At 46.3% G+C, this 19719-nt stretch overlaps 1 pseudogene; it reads left to right on the top strand.

Annotated features, from left to right (window-relative positions):
* Nucleotides 1-19719, top strand: part of LOC130872270 (small G protein signaling modulator 1-like) — a 92283-nt pseudogene that overhangs the window by 6116 nt on the left and 66448 nt on the right.

Raw genomic sequence — 19719 nt, 5'->3', positions numbered from 1 at the left:
CTCAAGCTCAAACTTTAAATCTTTGGCTTTAAAAAATCATACTAGGATTCAGGTGTGATGACACACACCTGGAATCTCACGCTTATGAGTCCTGAGCTGAATGATTTCAGGTTGTAGGGCAGCCTTGATTGGAGAGCGACATCTGTCTTCAAAACCATGAACAGCCTCAGAGTGTTGAAGTCGTGCTGGAATTATGATCATTTTCACAAAAATTTTTATTAGAAAATTTCCTAGAAGAGGAATAAATCAAAGAGTATAATGTTGCACATCTTCAGATAAATACCACCCAACTATTTTCAGAAAAAAGTGTCTTTGCCCCTTTATGACTGTGTTCTCAAACTCTGATTGCTACTAGATTTCATCAGAAAGCTTAAAAAAATCATTGTGATAAAGTAGGTGAAATACAACATTTATCAGTTTAAATACATTTCAGCTCATAGCTCTTAGAGGCATGAAATAGAATCTTAAAGCTGTGCAACCATCACCAGTTCCATTTCTAGAACTGATTCATTGTTCCATGCAGGAAATCTGTGTCTGCAAAACAGAGAAGGATTAAAATTTTCTTCTAGTTTTTCCAAGCTCAACTCACCAGCTCTGTCTCTTTGTATTATTATCTTTTTATTGCCATGTTTTGTTTTAGAATGCTTTTAAAGATTTGTTTTGATTCATGTTATGTATGGGTGTATTCATGTGTGTATGTGTGTGTGTGTGTCAACAGGGGTCAGAGGAAGTCTTACAGGTAGTTATGAAACCATCTGTGTAAGAGAAGCAAGGGTTCTTAATTGCTGATCCATTTCTCTAGACCCTTGTTTTGGAATTTTTGAAACAGGGTTTCCTGTAGCTCAGGCTGGCCTGATCTTGCTATGTAGCTGAGGCTGGCCTTGAAATCCTTATCCTCCATCCACTCCTAGAGTGCTGTGATTGTAGACACGTGACACTTTGTGTGGCCTTTATGTTGTTCTTGGAAGTATGTGGTGTTCCCATTGGTTCTCGGAAGGGTGGCCATGCAGAGATGAGTCATTCTTGGTTATGTTTCTGCTCCTCTGTGCCAAAGAACTACGTTCACTGTACTTGTGTCTCATATACTACCAGACAAGTTGGAAATTCAGACTAGGGGTCCAGCAAACTCACCCAAGCTTATTCTTATTTTATTTCTGTTTATGCGTATGGGTGTTTTGCTTACATATACGTCTGCTTACACCACACATGCATGCAGTGCTTTTGGAGGTCAGAAGAGGGTGTTCAATGCCCTGGGTCTGCAGTTCCAGTTGGTTGTGAGCCATCAAGTGGGTTCTGAGAATCAAACTTTGTTTCCTCTGGAAGAGCAGCCAGGGTTGTTGACTGTTGAGCCATCTCTCCAGTCTAGAAGTCTTTTCAAAACAACCGTTATGGTGACATTGATTTAAAATGAGAGCCCCATGGGAAAATGACAAAGAATGCTATTCTAAAGCAGGTCAGTCAGCTCCTGGTAAAGGAGGAATTAGGATCTGGTCGCTGAGAGTAAAGAGATCATGTTGAGTGTTAGCTGGAGCTCTGTTTCTACACTATACGCTACAGGTAACGAGGTTCACCTTTTGCGATGTAGACAGAACGCTGCTGTATTTTACTCTATTTATGGCAAATGGCCAATTGTATATACCCTAAGTTTTTCCCTGTAGGTTACTGGCTGTCTGCTAATATACTTTGGTTGCAAGGAAACACACAGATTCTGGTCACTAAAGCAAAAAGACATTTTATTTAGTGAGGTGTTAAAGAAGCTGGCAGAGTGTGCCTGGAAGAAGGCAGGTAGCATACAAAGAAGCAGGTCTTTCTATTTCCACATGCTTGGCCGGACTATGTTAACTTTGCCTCCTCCATCAGTGTTTTATTAGGTTCAGAAGCCTAAGTCTCGGGGATGCAGGGTTGGTTCTTAAAGTTATGTCGTGTGCTTGGACCTTGCCTGTGGCAGGACCCTCAGGAAGGCTTACAGCAAAAGTCTCCAGAGAGCTTTTAGATCTTCTAGTTGGAGGAGGCTCAGGAGTTTTACCGAGAAGGCAGGGGTATGGTATCTAAAGAAGTGCATACCAGGTGGAAATCAGGCTGCTGTTGGGAAGTGGAAACAAATTGGAGCCCAGCAAATGCCGCATCCAGCACCTAAGAGCAAAGAACAGGAATTCACTGGTATTCAGGCTCCTGAACCTTGCGTGTGTTGGTTAGTTGTTATATGTTGGTTTAATATTTTTCAAATGTTAAAATGATAGCAGCCACTTCGTCCTGTCTTCCCCCTCCCTCTTCTGCCTTCTCTATTTCTCCCACCAAATATACACACCAAAATAATATAGCTTTGCAGAGATTGCATGTCCGAAGCGAATGACCAGAGTACACATGCTCCTAACTTTTCACCTTCTATTGACTGGGGTGCCAGCAGACTCTGTGAGCATGCCTTCAGTTGCTGCTGGTTGACTTTCCAGTGGCTGGATCTTGGCCCAGCTGAAGGTCACACTGTAGAAACTTCTCTAGGTCATACTGTTGGTGATCTGGCTGTGGGAAAAAGCATTCTTTGCAGGTGCTTTCTTTGTGCTGACATGCATATGTGTATATATATACATATTAATATATTAATATATAATTAATATAATGTATTAATATATATATATTAATGTCTGGACGAAACAAATTCCAAGGTCAGCAATGTGGTCCACTCGCTCGCTCATGAAGTCACTTGGGCATTTCCTTCATTGTTGTCATTTGCTTTGTGAGAAGCAAGCCTCAGCTAGTTTGAAAGATGCCCAGCGATCTCTCCTTTTCTACCCATTCTGTCACTCCTTTGTTCTTCCTGCAGATGTCACTGTCTTATCTGTGTGCAGGGACAGATGCAGGTCAGGAGCTAGGCTTAGCGCAGAGATCAGGTGACATGATCAGTTAGACCAAATGTAAGACAACAACAGAAGAATCTATACAAACCCTGGATTTAGGAGGAGGGAATAGTTTCCTCTCTGTGAAACTGTGCCGCCCCCTCCCTGTCTTCTTCCTTCTGGAGCTTGTCTTGTAGTGGAACTTTCAGTCTCTGCAGCTGTAACTTGTGATTCTCCCCTTCCTTAAAATTCCTGCCTTTCTAGGGTTTTACACGCACCCATATATATATATATATGTGCATGTATACACATATGTTTGTATATATGTGTATGATAAATGGGGATTTATTATGTGGGTTTCTGTGTGTGTGTGTTTGCTTGTGTGTGTATATATAGAGAGATATTCCTTCTATAAGTCCTGTAACTGTGGAGAACTCTGACTACTGCAGATTTTGGCACCAGAAGTGAATCCAGAGCAGCAGAAGGATAAGGGTGACTCAAGTATCTGGCGTAGGCTTTTCCATTTGCCAACAGCTACAGCTAATGAAGCCTCTTCTGGGAGCTCAGAGAGAACTGAGAGCCCATGGTGAGAACACTTTACAAATTAAGGAGAAGAATGCCATCCATTATCCCGATTCACCAATTATGAGCAGGAATGCGTCTGGTGGTTCTGTATAGGAAACTTTGGACAGTTGCAAAATAAGGAAAGTGATGGTGATGGTCAGTTGCTCTCAGCATCTCTGGTAAATTAACAAAGGATAGGAACGAGCTTTGTGTTAACCAAGGTCTAGCTTCTCAGCACGTGCTGAGGACAACAATGAATTTAGTGATAAGATTGACAGGCTCCAGTATTAAAGGAAACAGGATAAAAGTTTCTAAGTGTGTCCCGGAAGAGAATCTTTCCAGCAGCCATAGACCTCAAGCTACAGAAAATCAAAGAGCAGCCCACATGATAAGGTTGGCTGAACTACAGCAAATACTCAAGTCCCAGCCTCAGACAGTGTCTGCAGTTAGTCAAGGGCATTAATTGGTAAAGTATGGAATCCTGGGACTTGAGATGGGGATGTGTGGGAGGACTCTATTAGGGCTGAGAACTGTGAACTCTCAGGTACTCAAGGGTTAATCTCACCTGGGGGGTAATCACTCTACCCTCATTACCCCCTCCCCTTGAAATGTTATCATTGTCACCAGTGACTGAGGAAGTTCATTCTTCATTGTCTTCTAAACCAGCTGTGAAGGAAATGTCAGGCAACACAATACTGATGCCCCTCGGGGTCACCAATAGCTGCCTCTAGACCCATAACCAGACTTAAGGTACAGTAGGCTGGTAAGGGGAGGTAGAAAGTGTAGTTCATGGGGCCCATGATCACAGAATCCCCTGGTCTCGCCCTGTTCTCTGCTATCCCGAGGGAGCTGACCTGATGAAAGATGGGATGGTCTTTTGAAGACATAGTTCCAGTGTCAGCTAGATGGCAGCAGCATGGAGGGCAGGGGCAGGGTTCTCTAGAAGGTGCTGTATGCTTTGAATCAGCATCCAGTATATGGTACAGTTTCTCCCATAGCCAGGATCCATGGGTCCAGGAAACAAGGCAGGATGGAAAAGGCAATATGTATACTCATTACACCCTAGTGACTCCCTAGAAAAAAAAATTCCTTCCTGTTCCCACAACCTTAAGTTTTACTGGCCTGGAAGTGTTGGCATGATATTGGGGAGCACTCCTGCCAGGAGCCACAGCAAACCTTCAATTGAGCTGGAAGATCAGGATTCCCCCGGCCACTATGGACTTCTACTGACCTTAAAACAACAGGCTATAACTGGTTTTCTGCCCAGAAAGGTGAGAACAGATGTGTTTAACAGCCTGGTGACCTTTGGGCTACCTATGTGGCCGAGACTACACCCAGACCCTCATATTGAACTTGTTTTCTTAGTTAATCTATAGAACCCATCTTTATAGAAGATGGCATTTGTACTTAACACAGAGTTTTGATGTGGTCACGTCTTTAGATTTGCTGTGCACATGAGATTGAGTGAATTATCAGGAAACTTCACCAAATTGTGCTGTGCCTAAAAATGCCTTAAATAAACTACTTGGCATCAAACTTGAAGTTTGAACCACCATTGGACTGTTACCCTGCTGCCTGTGGTGTTTGCAGAGACCCACACAACATGGCTGCATTTAAATCATACAAAGTAGATCAGGCCCAAGGACATACCAGACACTCCAGGTTGTGGAAAGGGCACAACTCCCTCACATGGGCTTCATAAAATGCTGTCCCCTCACACTGCAGTGGCAGGAGGGGGCACAGCTTAGTGGTGGAATCCTCGCCTGGCATGTGTGAAAACTTGGGTTTGATTCCTCGTGACTCAAAACAGTAAAACCCTTTGACAGCAAACAAAAACGCTGCCATGGCATGACTGCACACCACCCTACCATCTGATGCTGTGTGTGCAAGGACTGGGGACCGCTGTTCTGCTCTTTCCCTCACTACTGATAGAGCTTACTTGATGGACCTGGACCTGACCCACTACCGTTCCATGCTCCTGACCCATTTCTTGCTGTGGACTTGGTTCAGACTTTTCATCTCACAGATGAATTCTGCATCTTCATTCTCAAACCTGATTCCAGGAGCAGTAACACCGTATTCCTTCCTGATATGGGCCTCGTTCCTTATCTCTGTGGATCACGTTCCCAGCACACTGTTGAAACCCTTGCGCTCTGCAGTGGCTTTCTTTCCTTAACCTGCATGTTTGTGGAGAGATATGCAGCCACATTTACAGTGTGATGTCTGATGTGAATTAATATTAGCATTTCAAATGGAAATAAAGCCGGGTAGTGGGGTGCACACCTTTAATCCCAACAGTTGGGTGCCAGTGGCAAGCAGAACTCTGTGAGTTTGAGTCCAGCCTGGTCCACATAGCTAGTTCCACAATAGCCAGGGCTGCATTGAGAGACTCTGTCTCAAAGTAAATAAATAAAAAGAAACAAAAAGGTTTGGAATCAAGAACCAAAATTTGCCTCGGCCAAACTGCTAAGATAGGCAGACTTATACTAACTGCCATCATTAAAACTGCTCAGCCTTACAGCTTTAGTGTTATTCAATACATTCTGACATAGAGGAAGATGTGAGCATATTCTTCTGTGAGAGGTTACAGGCCAGTGACTGATGGATCTCAGTGGATTCTCCTCTTGACCAGTGCAAAGCCAAAATGAAGATGCCAAGACAGAAGCGAGGGAAGAAGGACTTATCAGCTGCAGCAGGAAGGAGAAGCGAGGCATCGTCTCTACAGCCGGGCTCTCTCAAACCAAAGAACAGGTATGAATTTATAGGAAGGCCACACTTGTTCCTATGGGGAGGGCGCATTCCTGCACATGCCCAGTGTGTGCTGCAAAGATTTATCTGGAAATAAAAGATCACCTGTCATTGACACAGCGACCACCCTTGAAGGTGCAGCTCTGCGTGGCTACTAACAGTGTGAAGCCAGTGAAGCTTCATGAGACCTTGTTTCCAAACCAAAATATAGGAGTGGGGGCTAAAGTTCCATCTGGAGAGGCTCTCTGCTTCCTGACTGTGAATGCCATGTGAGAGGCCGCCTTCAGCTCCCACAGCCACAGCAGACTCTACCCTCCAACCTCCTCAAGTCACTGTTGTCTCAGCAACAGGGAAAAACCAACGCACCACATTACTGTGTTGAACATGGGGTTCCCGATGTTTCTATGAAGATTTGGTGGCTGAGGACGCCTTGTGTTATCGATCTCCCAGGTATAAAGAAATGCCAACATTAGCACCTCAGCTCTCATCCTAAAGGGAATAAGAGATGGTTTATTCTGGAGTCATTTAGAGTAAGCATGCCCCAGGAACACAAATTTAGGTTACCCCAAAATTCCATGTTCCAATGTGGAAGCCTTTCACAGGATTTGCGCAGTTTTACACAACAAAGACAGTCGTAAGTCGAGGCAACTTTACCATACATTTGTGGGTACACCAGAGCGGCAGGTACATCGAGAAGTGGGGAGCGCTATTCTACAGGCGAACAGGTGATCTGATGACATTCTTAGAGCTCTTCGTTTTGAGAAGCTAATGTTCTGCTAAGTTAATAGCTTCAAGGAGGTGTTTATTATCATGAGTTACTAGTTTTGATAGAGTGACAGTTGGGTGGTGGCAGCAGACACCTTTAATCCGAGCATCCAGGAAGCAGAGGAAGGTGGATCTACAGAGTTCCAGTCCAGCCTGGTCTACAGAGTGAATTCCATGACAGCCCAAACTAGACAACCAAACCCTGTGTGTGTTGAAATGTCAAAAAAAAAAAAAAGAGGGAAGGAAGACAGGAAGAAACCCAGGAACTGAGTGCGGCAAGGAGCTAGAACTAGCACAAGGTAAAGTAATTAGTCGCTGGACCTATCAAATTCAAACCTCTGCACAGTATTGAAATTCTGCCTAGACTGTCTGTCTCTTCAGACACAACCCAGACTCCTTCCAGGAGCTTTGTTGTTGTTGTTCACAGCCAGACAGCATCTTTTCAGACATTTTTGTTCACACAAACCAAGTAAACTATTTTTTTCATAATGCAGAGTAAATTAAACCAGGTATAGGGAAGTACACCTGGAATACCAGCAGCACAGAGGAGGTAGAGGCAGGAGGATTCCTATGAGTTTAGTGCCTGCTTTGGATATGATATATAGCAAGTACTTCTGATAGCCACATGCTGCGAATACATACACACATAGGAACTCACACACACATATACATAGGAACACACACATACACGTAGGAACAAACACCCATGCACATAGGAACACACATACACATAGGAACATACACACATACACTAGGAACACACGCAAAAAGTACTAAAAATAATAATGAAGAGAATTTTGAAGGCAGTGCCAGGCATGGAATCGTGCCTGCAGTTCAAGGAGTTGGGAGACAAAGGCAGGAGGATCAAAGGTTCCAGGCTATTTTTGTCTACATAGTAAATCTGACACCAGCCTGGGCTACATAAAACCCTGAACCCTCCCATTTGGTGGGGAGCAGAGTCGATGTTGACCTTTTTCCATGACTCAGAGTTACAACAAGGGGTCTATCTTCCACCTTCTGAGTTTTTGAACATAAGCTGCTGCTCTTCTTCCCCTGTGAGCACCCAGGTCTGTCTGTTCCGGGTTCTCCCTTAACAGCCTTCTCTCACCTGGTGTGTGCCTATGCTGCTGGGATAAGAAAGCATTGCTGAATCCAAAGCTATGAAAATGTATTAAAATGTTTTCATTTCCTTTTTTAGAAAGGGTCTCATGGAGCTCGTGTTGTTCTTAATAGTCTAGGGATGACCTTAAACTTCTGATCCTCCTGCCTTCACCCCCATATGGTAAGATTACCACGTGTGCCAACATGCCTGGTGCCCAACCCTGCTTAGCTGATGGGATGAGGCTGTATGGTCAGAGTCCGGGATACCTGGAGTGTGATACAAGTTAGAGAGTAAAGCTCCCAGCTTGTAGAAAAGATAAGTATCAAGCAGTCACATGATCTGCTTATTATATATTTCTCATTCTATATAGGAATGATGCAGAAGGTAAACCTAGGCCACCAGGCAACACAGCCAGCTCTCTGCCCTGCTGATTTGGCATAAGGCCCCAGAAATGTCAGTCATTGACGTGACAGAAGACTAACTTCGAACTATCAACCTCATCAGTTTAAGATTTTAGGGATCTTGACTCAGGAGAAACCGGGATTTGTGGTTTTGACACTGAAAAGAATTTCAGGAGTGGCCTAGATGGCAAGGATATTTCAATAGGCTCAAGGGTGAGGAGATGTCTATGCAGTGAAAGCCCTCGCCCGAGGCCCTGCTGCCAGTGCCACCAGCTGAGCCCACCACCATGCTGGTCTGATCCTCTGCAAGGCTGAGCCAAATAACCTCTACCTCCCTTACACTGAATCTTGGTATTGATGTGGGAGGAGCCATGAGCAAAGAACTCTAAAGCTATGCTGGCTTCTGGTCAACTGTGATTGGTGCATGGCTCTATGACCTCACAAGGAACCATTGTGATGTATGAGAGAGGCCTGCCTATATTAGGCACCAGCTGGGCCTAGACTTTGTTCTTAGGCTGCGGTGAAACCATTGGTTAGCTAGCTCCAGAGGACTTGACTGTAGACTGTGATTTTTATAGATTTTGATTTTTAGTGTGCGTCTGAACATCTGTGATCACCACTGACCTGAATATCGTGAGTGTGCTTCCAGTGGGGTCGGGTTTGTGCCTGAATTTTGACTGACTTGGTTTAGGTTTAGTTTATGCCTTGCTTCAGTTTATTTCATCATCAACCATTTTCTGTTATTCTCTACACATTCATCTTTGACATTTCATACATTGGTTTATTTCTTTACCTTAACTTTTGTTAAGTTAGCTGTAAAAGATAAGGGATTTGATTTGGTCGTGCACTTGGAGCATACCCACCTGCCTTGTTATTTCCCCCGGCATTTCCCTGTGGTTATAAATCCCCTTACCATGTTAAGACTCTTCTCCTGCCCACCATGCCACTCACTAAACAGAACACGCTCTGGAATGTCTTGAGGGACGACAGTTTCCTCGTGTCACAGACAGGCCATCATCCTTTCGGTGCCCATAACTACGAGTTTAAGGGAAAGAAGCTGAGTGTCCTGAGGGTGGAGAGGAAGAGGCTGCAGTAGTTGGAGTCATCAGGGAATTTGAGGGTCTGAGTGAAAAGGACTTTAAAGAAACCTGCGTGTTCCCTATCTAGTCCATAGCCTGTCTCTAACCCAGGCTAGCCCAAAGCCGGCTGAGTCCACTCTTGTTGTTACTGCTGCTGTTATTAAAGTCCAAATGTCCTCAAGGTTGTGAGGGAGAGGTTTCACAGCATCTCAATTCTCTGGATTTCCAGTCTCTAACTGGGGGTGCTGTTCAGGACATTGTAATGCCCCATGGTGGTGGAACCCAGAAGGGGGAATTGAGTCATTAGAGGCAACAGGACATGACAAAGGCGTGTAAGCAGCTGCTTCAGACCCATCTTCCCAAGTCCCCAGACATGGATTCCCTGTCCTTTGAGAGTCTGAGACACAGCACAACCCATGGAACAAATGTTGCTGTTTCTCAGGGAATTGGTCATGACAATGAGAAAACCAATGCAGTTTTAGGAGACAGAAGGTGAAGGTTTTTTTTTTCTTGGTTGTGAATAGCTGTGATTGGTTCATTTCCTCCTATGACCTCACTGGAGCCATTGTGAGGAGTTGCAGACTCTGCCCACATGAGGCCCTGGCTGGGGCTTCTCACTCTGCAGAGAAGCTGTAGCTAGGTTGTTTGCGGAGTTGTTGAGCTCAGACTTTGATTAACATAAACCTTGATATTACTGATCTACGAAAACAGACGCTGTTCATTTGCTTTGACATCCAAACAGTGAGTTTGCTTCCCAGGTTGTTGGTTTTGATTTTTGTCTCTGAGGTGGTTCTTGTCTTAATTTGTGCTTTTCATTCAGTTTCTTCTGACTAGTCCCATATTTCTATTCTTAAACATGGTTCCTTGATATTTTTAAATATATTTTTTCTGGTTTTCAAAGTTTATTAGTATGGACAAGCTGTAAAAGCCATCTATTTCATCACCATGTAGATGTTTATCACATCTACCTGTGCCCTCTATTATCTCATAAATCCTTTGAAGCACTTAAATGCTCATCCACCCTGGTAACTATCTTCCACACTTGCTATGTTGCACCCCAACGCCCTGCAAAAAAGACCAAAAACTGTCATGTGTACCATGAGGTACAGTCCATTTCATTACAGCATCCCAGTGTCGGGGAGGGCTGGCATCCTTTAGATGAGCATCTATATGAGTTTTAGACAAAGGAATGGAATATGTGAAGTGTGGAGACAATGTCTGTAGTCGTCAGAATACTTAGAGAACTTTAGTATCCTAGTGCAAAGGGCGTTGGGACAGACCATGGGTTCATTCTCTAACTAGTCCATACCCGTGTCCCTAGCAAAGGTCAGCACAGAGTTGCTGAGTCTGTTCACCTTGTTACTATGGCACTTGTTACCTTGTTACCATGTTACCTGCTTACTATGTTCTTAAAGTCAAAGTGTCCTGCTCAGGTTTGATAGGAATGGTCTCACACCTTCTCACATGTCTGAATGCCTGGGTTCTAGCAGGAGGTGCAGTTTGGAGAAATCATAAAAGCCCAGGGCCTCAGGAGAAATTGGGTGACTGGATGCACCATGGACCTGCCAAAGGCATGTACCCAACTGCTTCAGACGTATCTTCCCAAGTCCCCAGCTCCTCATCTGCCATCCCTCCCTGTCCCCTGAGAGCCTAAGAGGAGGGTTACCCTTTGTCATGTAAGATGTATCTTGTTGGGGGATTTGCTCATAGCCTTGACAAAAGTTATGCAGTCCCTGGAGCAGGGTAGAGAATCACCTTTTGGTCTCTTTGCTGTTACTGGTCCATTCCTTACTGTGATATCACAAAAAGCCTTTGTGAGAAGTTATTGAAATCTCTTCCTATAAGGCCCTGCAGCCGACTGCGGTTTGTCTTGATGCTGCAGAGAAACTCTTGTTGGATAGAGAGCACCGGACTTCTACACTTGACCTGATAAACTGGAATCTCCTAATGTCTTGGACCTTGACATTGGGAGATTTCCTCTTTGTTGGCTGGATTTTGTGTTCAGTTGTTCTTTTTGATACATACACTCAATGCTTTTTGTTGAGGCACAGATTTCTGCTTATGTGTTCATTTCATTTAATTGTTCCATTTAAATTTTTTGCCATGTTTTACTTTGGTTTCATTTTTCTTATTTTAAACGATATCTGTATGAAATAAAAAATCCTTTGTAACACTTCTATAGATATAAACAGTGACCTGGGATCATTTTCATCTGCCTGTGACATTACAGCTGCCCCTTGTGTGTGCCCCAAAGTTCCCCATTTCAATTAAAGTTCGAGCTACTGATCCATAGCTCTAGTCACCATTTCTCTGGAACTGGAAGGGGGAGGGCATTGCAGTGCGAAGCTCATGTCTATTTCTTCTTCAGAGAATGACAAAAGTTGATGTTTTGTGGCCAAGTGTGGACCTCTTCACTTGATCTCCTTACATGCTTGCTAGTTTCCCCATAGAACTGTCCTAGGATTCCCGTTGAACTCTCTGTGAACAGGAAACATCCTAGCTGTCATGTATTGTTTGAACTTGTGTGAAGAAGCAAGGAATCTGATAACAGATGTACAAGTGGATATTCCTCAAGAACATCGGAGTATACTCAAGCCTGTGTGTGTGTGTGTGTCTTGTGGTTGTTGTTGTTATGGGCTAAGCCTCAGGGTTATACTGTTTTTCAAGACTGTGTTTGCAATGATCTTTCCTAGTATCTTTTTGAAGCTACCTGACGAACACTGGTCTCCGCTATACGGAAAGACCCATCATGCACTCTGTTGGTCCTGGGATGTCCTTGCTAGCAGAAGTTGTGTTTCTCTTTCCTTGTCATCCCTAAATTGATTATATTGTATGTTTTGTAACATCCAGACTTGATCTTCACGCCCAGGGTGGAGTATCTGGAAGGCAGCAAGTGCTATGTAGGTTTGATAACATCTTATCAATGTGAGTGTCTCTTTTATGACTCAAGAAATCTCTTGCTTACAGGGATATCAACTCTGCAGTCAGTTCACATCACACACGCAGGGCTCCCTAGGTCCTGCTTGTCCTTTCATTCCTCATGTCTTGTCTCACATTTCAAGAATTTGAATCTTCTCTCTGGGTGACGCAGGTCAAGGGTTTCTCAGACTTCATCCTTTCAAATCACCAGATCTTTGCTTTGATCTTTGTTTCTTTGGCCTTTGATTCTGACTCTAAGAGACCACTTATTTCATATCTGAGGTTTCTCATGCTTTCTCATAACTGCTTTGGGGTTTGGGTTGGCGTTTATTTTCTTTTTAACCTCTGACCCCAATATGTATCATAAGGAGGTTTGAGATAGCTAATTTTTTGATGATTTTCATGATGTAGACATTGAGAGCCATAAACTTCTCTTCTAGACCTGGTTTTGTCTTTTACCTTCTAGAATCTTGTGGTGGTCCCAGCCCCCACCTGTCAGGGTGGGGGCCATGGAGGAGGAGAAAACGGAAAACCTGTGGCATAAGAGCTGGCCGGGTTTTTCGGCCCCACAGATTTATTCTGAGGAGACGGAAAGTACGTCATCATATGAAACTGTCCTTGACAGTGAGTTAGAGGAGGACTACTTCTCCTGCGTAGAGGATTTAGACATGGAGGATGACAGCGGAGAGGCTGAGATCCAGGAGAAGGGCAGCATCACCATCCAGTCAGGCCTCCATCTGCTCTGTGCCCTGCACCAGAGGGAAGACCCTGAAGAAAATATGGGCCCTAGCCCAAGCCAAAGCGAAGTAATTGAAGACACCATTGGTGCTCCCCTCAGCCAGGGATTAGTCCCTGAGGTCAGCATGGGCACTGGCCCCAGCAGGGATACTGACTCCAAGACAGGCCATGGCCCAAGCCAGGGCATAGACATTTATGAAACCGGTTATTGTGCTCCCGAGAGCCAGAATACAGTGCCCAATGTCAGCACGGGCACTGGCCCCAGCAGGGAGAGTGAGGGCACCATAGGCCATGGCCCAAGCCAGGCCATAGACATTGACAAAACCAGTTATTGTGCTCCCGAGAGCCAGAATACAGTGCCCAATGTCAGCACGGGCACTGGCCCCAGCAGGGAGAGTGAGGGCACCATAGGCCATGACCCAAGCCAGGGCATAGACATTTATGAAACCGGTTATTGTGCTCCCGAGAGCCAGAATACAGTGCCCAATGTCAGCACGGGCACTGGCCCCAGCAGGGAGAGTGAGGGCACCATAGGCCATGGCCCAAGCCAGGCCATAGACATTGACAAAACTGGTTATTGTGCTCCTGAGAGCCAGAATACAGTGCCCAATGTCAGCATGGGCACTGGCCCCAGCAGAGAGAGTGAGGGCACCATAGGCCATGGCCCAAGCCAGGCCATAGACATTGACAAAACCGGTTATTGTGCTCCTGAGAGCCAGAATACAGTGCCCAATGTCAGCACGGGCACTGGCCCCAGCAGGGAGAGTGAGGGCACCATAGGCCATGACCCAAGCCAGGGCATAGACATTTATGAAACCGTTTATTGTGCTCCCGAGAGCCAGAATACAGTGCCCAATGTCAGCACGGGCACTGGCCCCAGCAGGGAGAGTGAGGGCACCATAGGCCATGACCCAAGCCAGGGCATAGACATTTATGAAACCGGTTATTGTGCTCCCGAGAGCCAGAATACAGTGCCCAATGTCAGCACGGGCACTGGCCCCAGCAGGGAGAGTGAGGGCACCATAGGCCATGGCCCAAGCCAGGCCATAGACATTGACAAAACCGGTTATTGTGCTCCCGAGAGCCAGAATACAGTGCCCAATGTCAGCACGGGCACTGGCCCCAGCAGGGAGAGTGAGGGCACCATAGGCCATGGCCCAAGCCAGGCCATAGACATTGACAAAACCGGTTATTGTGCTCCCGAGAGCCAGAATACAGTGCCCAATGTCAGCACGGGCACTGGCCCCAGCAGGGAGAGTGAGGGCACCGTAGGTGATGATCCAAGCCAGGCCATAGACATTTATGAAACCGGTTATTGTGCTCCCGAGAGCCAGAATACAGTGCCCAATGTCAGCACGGGCACTGGCCCCAGCAGGGAGAGTGAGGGCACCGTAGGTGATGATCCAAGCCAGGCCATAGACATTTATGAAACCGGTTATTGTGCTCCCGAGAGCCAGAATACAGTGACCAATGTCAGCACGGACACTGGCCCCAGCAGGGAAAGTGAGGGCACTGTAGGTGATGATCCAAGCCAGGGCACAGAATTTGATATAAGCTTTGGCGGTCCTGTGCCTCCCTGTCTGTACCCTGAAGTCATCATTATCCCTGGCCCCCCCTGGGAGAGTGAGGAGTCCCTGAACACTCCCCTGAGCCACAGGGAAGCATGTGAAGATACTGAGGGCATTCTGCCCAGCCCAAATGAAGACAACTTGCATGGTGAGGAAAACCAGAACCCAGACAGGAGGAGGAGATGGTGCCTCAAAGGGGTGAGGAGGCAAATCCGCCGTCTCTGCTGCTGTTTCTTCTGTTGTCTCCTCACCCCAACGGAAGAAGCCCCAACCCCCAGGTGAGGGACTGGGAGAGGTGGGGAATGGAGTCCCAGTGAGACCGGGTAGACAAGCCCAGTGACTTCTTGTGTATTTCATCTTTGCTTTTGCCGTGGATACGCGGCACCATTTAGAGGACAAGAATCCTAATGTCTGTGACCCTAGAAGGAGCTTTCCCATTCTGCCCCTTTATATGGATTCTGGGAAAGTTGAGCCTGAAGCAGACAAGCAGAGGATGCAACCAGGGGCAGTGGAGGGAAGGAGAGGGGTTTGGGCTTGGGGAAGGGAGATCAGGTTAGGCAAGAGGAATCATGTAGAGTGCTGTGGGACAAGAGGCTAGCCCAGTGGTGAGTCCTGCCTGTGTCTGAGTCACTAACAGAGTCCTTTGCTTGTGTCTTCTTTCAAGGTCTGAAGAACAGGCCTGGGGCCATGGTTCTTAAACCATGGGTCTCGTTCGGCCTGGTGTGGCCTACCAGCCACAAGAGGGGGCCAGGCCAGAACATTATAGAGCATTGTACCCGAAATCATCACGCCCAGTGACACATGCTGTGACTCATAAGGACAAGCTCTGTACCCCTCCTCTCCCTGCAGTGGGAGCTGTTAGCTCCCTTAAGGTAAGCTGATACTTGTCGTCCCAGCACTATGGCTGGACAGAAAAGTCGGACACAGGGCCACCCCATTTTAAAGAGCCAGCCTTCCAACTTCTGCAATCCACGTTATGCAGCTTCATGTTCCACACAACATGGGGTCATCACCAAGTCGTCCCCTAATTTTTGAAGATCCTTATCGATGACCAGCTGTAAAGAAGTCCATGGACAGGGCAGAGAGGAGGAGAGAGGTGTGTGGGACAAGGCAAGAGAGAAGAAAATCAGTAAGACAGTGAGGGGGACAGGGCATGACACTAGGGAAGGAGAGGAGTCTGCCCATAGGAAATTCCAGTTCCAGCCAGGCAGCTGAGAAGAAAGAGATGAGAATGTAGGGCAGGGACAGGGACCTTGGGCGGGCTGATCGGGAGAAACTCCCTGAAGAAGAGACATATGAGATGCAGGGCATGGGTTCCCAGGAGCGGAAGACCATGCCTCCCCAGGGGTTCAAACCAACCCCTTCCCACGATCCTCCTCCTCTTTCTGCTCTAACAACCTCAGGCTGATCCGGAAGAATCTGCGTTCTTTTCCTCACTGCCTCCTGCCACCAGGGTCCACGCTGCCCTTCCCATGTTCCAGAAGTTCAGAAACTGTGGGAGTATTTTTATCCCAGTGAATGATTCTTTCACTTTGACTAAAATTACAGGACTTTTCTGGCTACTGTGAAAAGGTAACTAGGACTTGAGAGGGCTGTGGAACATCACTGCTGGACAAGGCCAGCATCCTGGGATGGCTTTGTGTCCAGTGATGACATCCGGGGTCTAGATTGGGGCAACAGTCACTGTCATGGAGCTACAAGGTGTCAGCCAGTGTTATTGTGTACATTCTTGCTGAGTGAGGTGTCTGCAGAATCCTCATGGTCACCATGCAGGTTGTGAACAGCTCTCTGGGTCAGCGAGATCTTCCCAGCTGACAGGGAATCCAGGGTTCTCCTGAGGGGATTATTTGGATCAGTGGTTCTCAATATTCCTAATGCTGCAACCTTTTAATACAATTCCTCATGTTGTGGAGACCCCCAAAAAACAGTTACCTTTGCTCCTGTTTCTGATCTTAGATGAGCCTGTGAAAGGTTCATTCGATCCCCAAAGAGGTTGAGACCCACAAGTTGAGAAGCGCTGAAGTGATGAATTAGTTTGAGTTCTCTGAGTGTCTTTTTATGGAGGATGAGTTTCTGAAGCCTGGTCTTGATGGAATCCACCAATGAATCGGGCTTTCTTATGACTGCTGAGAATGCTGGCATTGGTCTTTCTGAATATGGGTGTTGTGTCAGCTTAGCAAATAGCAGTCTACTCCCTCGGCCACTGCTGAGCACAGCTTGCACACACAAGTCTCTGTGGCAGCCTACAGTGCCGAACTCTACTGGTGTTGATGGTGCAGTGGGTCAGCAGGTCATCCTGAGGAGGGCTTGACACTTGTCTCCCTGTGTCATGAATCATTTGCCAGATACCCTGGGGCCTTTGAGATAGGAACTTGGTGCAGACAGATACCTATTCTAGCATTCACTTACTGAATTTGCCCTTTCCTGCTGTTTCTACTCTGTCGCCACTTAAGCGAAAAAGCATGTTACTTAGGGGTCCACAGTTGCAGAGGGGGACAGCACATGAACATCCTGATGGGAATCTAGGAATAGGCAGTCAGTCATGGCATTGGAGCTGGAGGTGATAGCTGACACTGATTCTCAAGCAACACACACACACACAACACACACAGAGAGAGAGAGAGAGAGAGAGAGAGAGAGAGAGAGAGAGAGAGAGAGAGAGAGAGAGAGAGAGAGAGAGAGGAGAGAGAGAGTTATTTGGAATGGGTTTGGTTCTAGAATCCTTAAAGCTCTGTGACCCCTACTGACACTTCCTTCTTCCAGGCCATACCTCCTGTTCCATATCCAAACATGTTCATCTGTGGGGGCCATTCTCATTCAAACTAAGCCACATACTAACCAGGATGGGGAGAGGAAACTCTTGGGTAGCCTTGCCCTGAGTTCTGACTGTTGATGTCCCCACTCTTCCGTTCTCCTTGCACTCTCAGAGAGCAGATGACACCACTGTCTCTCTTGAAAGTTGCAAACCTGCACTTCCATAAAGATGTTTGGAAGACAGAAGAGACCTTTACACTCAGTTTTATCCACAACGAAGTTTCTTTTGTGGAGCCCCTCACCTAGAGGAGCCCTTTTTGCCTCTCTGCACCCAATTGGATGTTTGTGACCACCTCACACTGTCAGAATGGGCTAGATAGTCTCAGAAAAAAGAACAAATAACAGGCACACCCCTCAATCCTCATTGGAAGACACAACATACAAAACCATCAGTGGTCTGCCTTATGTGACAGTGGAAGCCTGACCACAGTGGCCCCCGTCAACCAACCCATGCCACAGCCTCTCTGCCAACTTGCTGAAAGAGGTGGGGCATTCAGTGTTGGTGTCTTCCTGCCGCTGACTACCAGACACAGTAGTCAATGTGAACATAAGTCCTGGACCAGTGCAGGGCACCATGGAGTTTAGGGAGTGCCCTGCCAATCAGCTCCTTGTGTTGGGAAAGCCATCTAAGCAAGCAAAGGGCGATTTTCTCAGTTTTCTCATGAGACCTTGGAAAGCAGGGGATTAGTAAACTCTGTGTGACTCTGACATCATGATTTGCCTCCTGTCATGGGGAAGCTGAATGGGAGGCAGGTGGGCAGGTGGCCAGAGAATTCAGGCTGAGCACCATGGAAGGTTAGAATGGGACACACATGTCTGGTCAGCTCTCCCCAAGCAAAGGCTGTCTAGCCAGGGACAATGTGAAAGAAATCTGTCCCTGACAGACAAGGTTGCAGAATCCATTAGGGACACCATCCAGTAAAGCCAGGCCACTTCCTTTCAAAGACTTGAAGGCACCAACCTCATCTGCCCTTCGGTCTTACCTCAGGAACGCGTGTGGTCGCTTCTCTGCCCCTTTCAGACAGCAAATCCACACTGCTCATCTTCACACAAGTCAAGAAACCATGTGGTTTGTTTTGTTTTCTTTTTTGGCCAAACTTCCTGATCCCCAGGCTGCTCACCATGGCAGGAAATGGATAATAACCTTTGGTCTTCCTTACCTTGCAGGCACTCGTGAACATATTCAACCATAAGCTTTTCTTGCTTCCCATCCAGAGCTCCAACAGGGGATTGACTACACACAGGGTCAATTATTCATTTGTTCTGTTGACAACATTAGGCTCCTGAGAGCTATCATAAGATGAGAATGTAGCCATGATATTGCCCTCCTAGTGACAGGAATAACTCACTCCACCAAGTGCTCGGTCTTTAAATGTGAGGCCGTGGGCTCAGAACCAGCTGCCACACAAAAGCCTTGAAGGCCAGTGTGAGCGTTTCATCCTACCTCTATGGAGGTAGAAGGGAGAAGTCCCCTTTTCATCATTGGACAGGTGGTCTAGAGTTACCGACAAGTCACAGGTTCAGGGAAAGTGTCTCAGGAAGTAAGTATGACACTTGAGACCCCTCCTACTCACACAGGAGTGGACACAGGCAGTGCTCCAGAAGACACATATGAACCTAGACACACATAAAAGTTGGGAGGCATGAAGAAAAGGGAATAGAAAGAAACATGGGTGAAGGCTTCATCTTTCATAAATGATTGTTCTTATGTGCGGGATCTATTCCTCAAGCTGCGATAACTGTGATTTTTGTCCACAGCATTCTAGCGAAAGGCTCCTGCATAACTGTGCTTTCAACTTCATTTTTGTCTCCTCAGATGACTCTGCTGAAAATCATGGGTCGCTTGAACCTATGAAGAACAGCGGGGTAACCTGTTGTAAGCTCCCCCTCTGGGATAACATGTCAGCTCATAGCTTTGTGTGGCAGCATTTCCAACGATGCCACAGTGGTATGGAACCCACCGTTACTTTTCACTTGATGTTGGCGCATCAGGACTATGTTCTACTCTTAAGAACATATCCCAGGCCTAAAAGAGAAATTTCTCTGTTTATTATTTCATTATTCAATAAATAAATTCCTCTTTATTATTTACTTTATTAAATGTTGACTTGATTTTTATCCTGACCCGTGGGGCAGTATTATACAGGCCCTACATTGTATGGCAGCCAAACTTACAGACCAGCTCAT

Source organism: Chionomys nivalis, chromosome 3 (genome assembly GCF_950005125.1).
Source record: "Chionomys nivalis chromosome 3, mChiNiv1.1, whole genome shotgun sequence".
Lineage (NCBI taxonomy): Eukaryota > Metazoa > Chordata > Mammalia > Rodentia > Cricetidae > Chionomys > Chionomys nivalis.
This window is presented reverse-complemented; position numbering and strand designations above follow the sequence as displayed.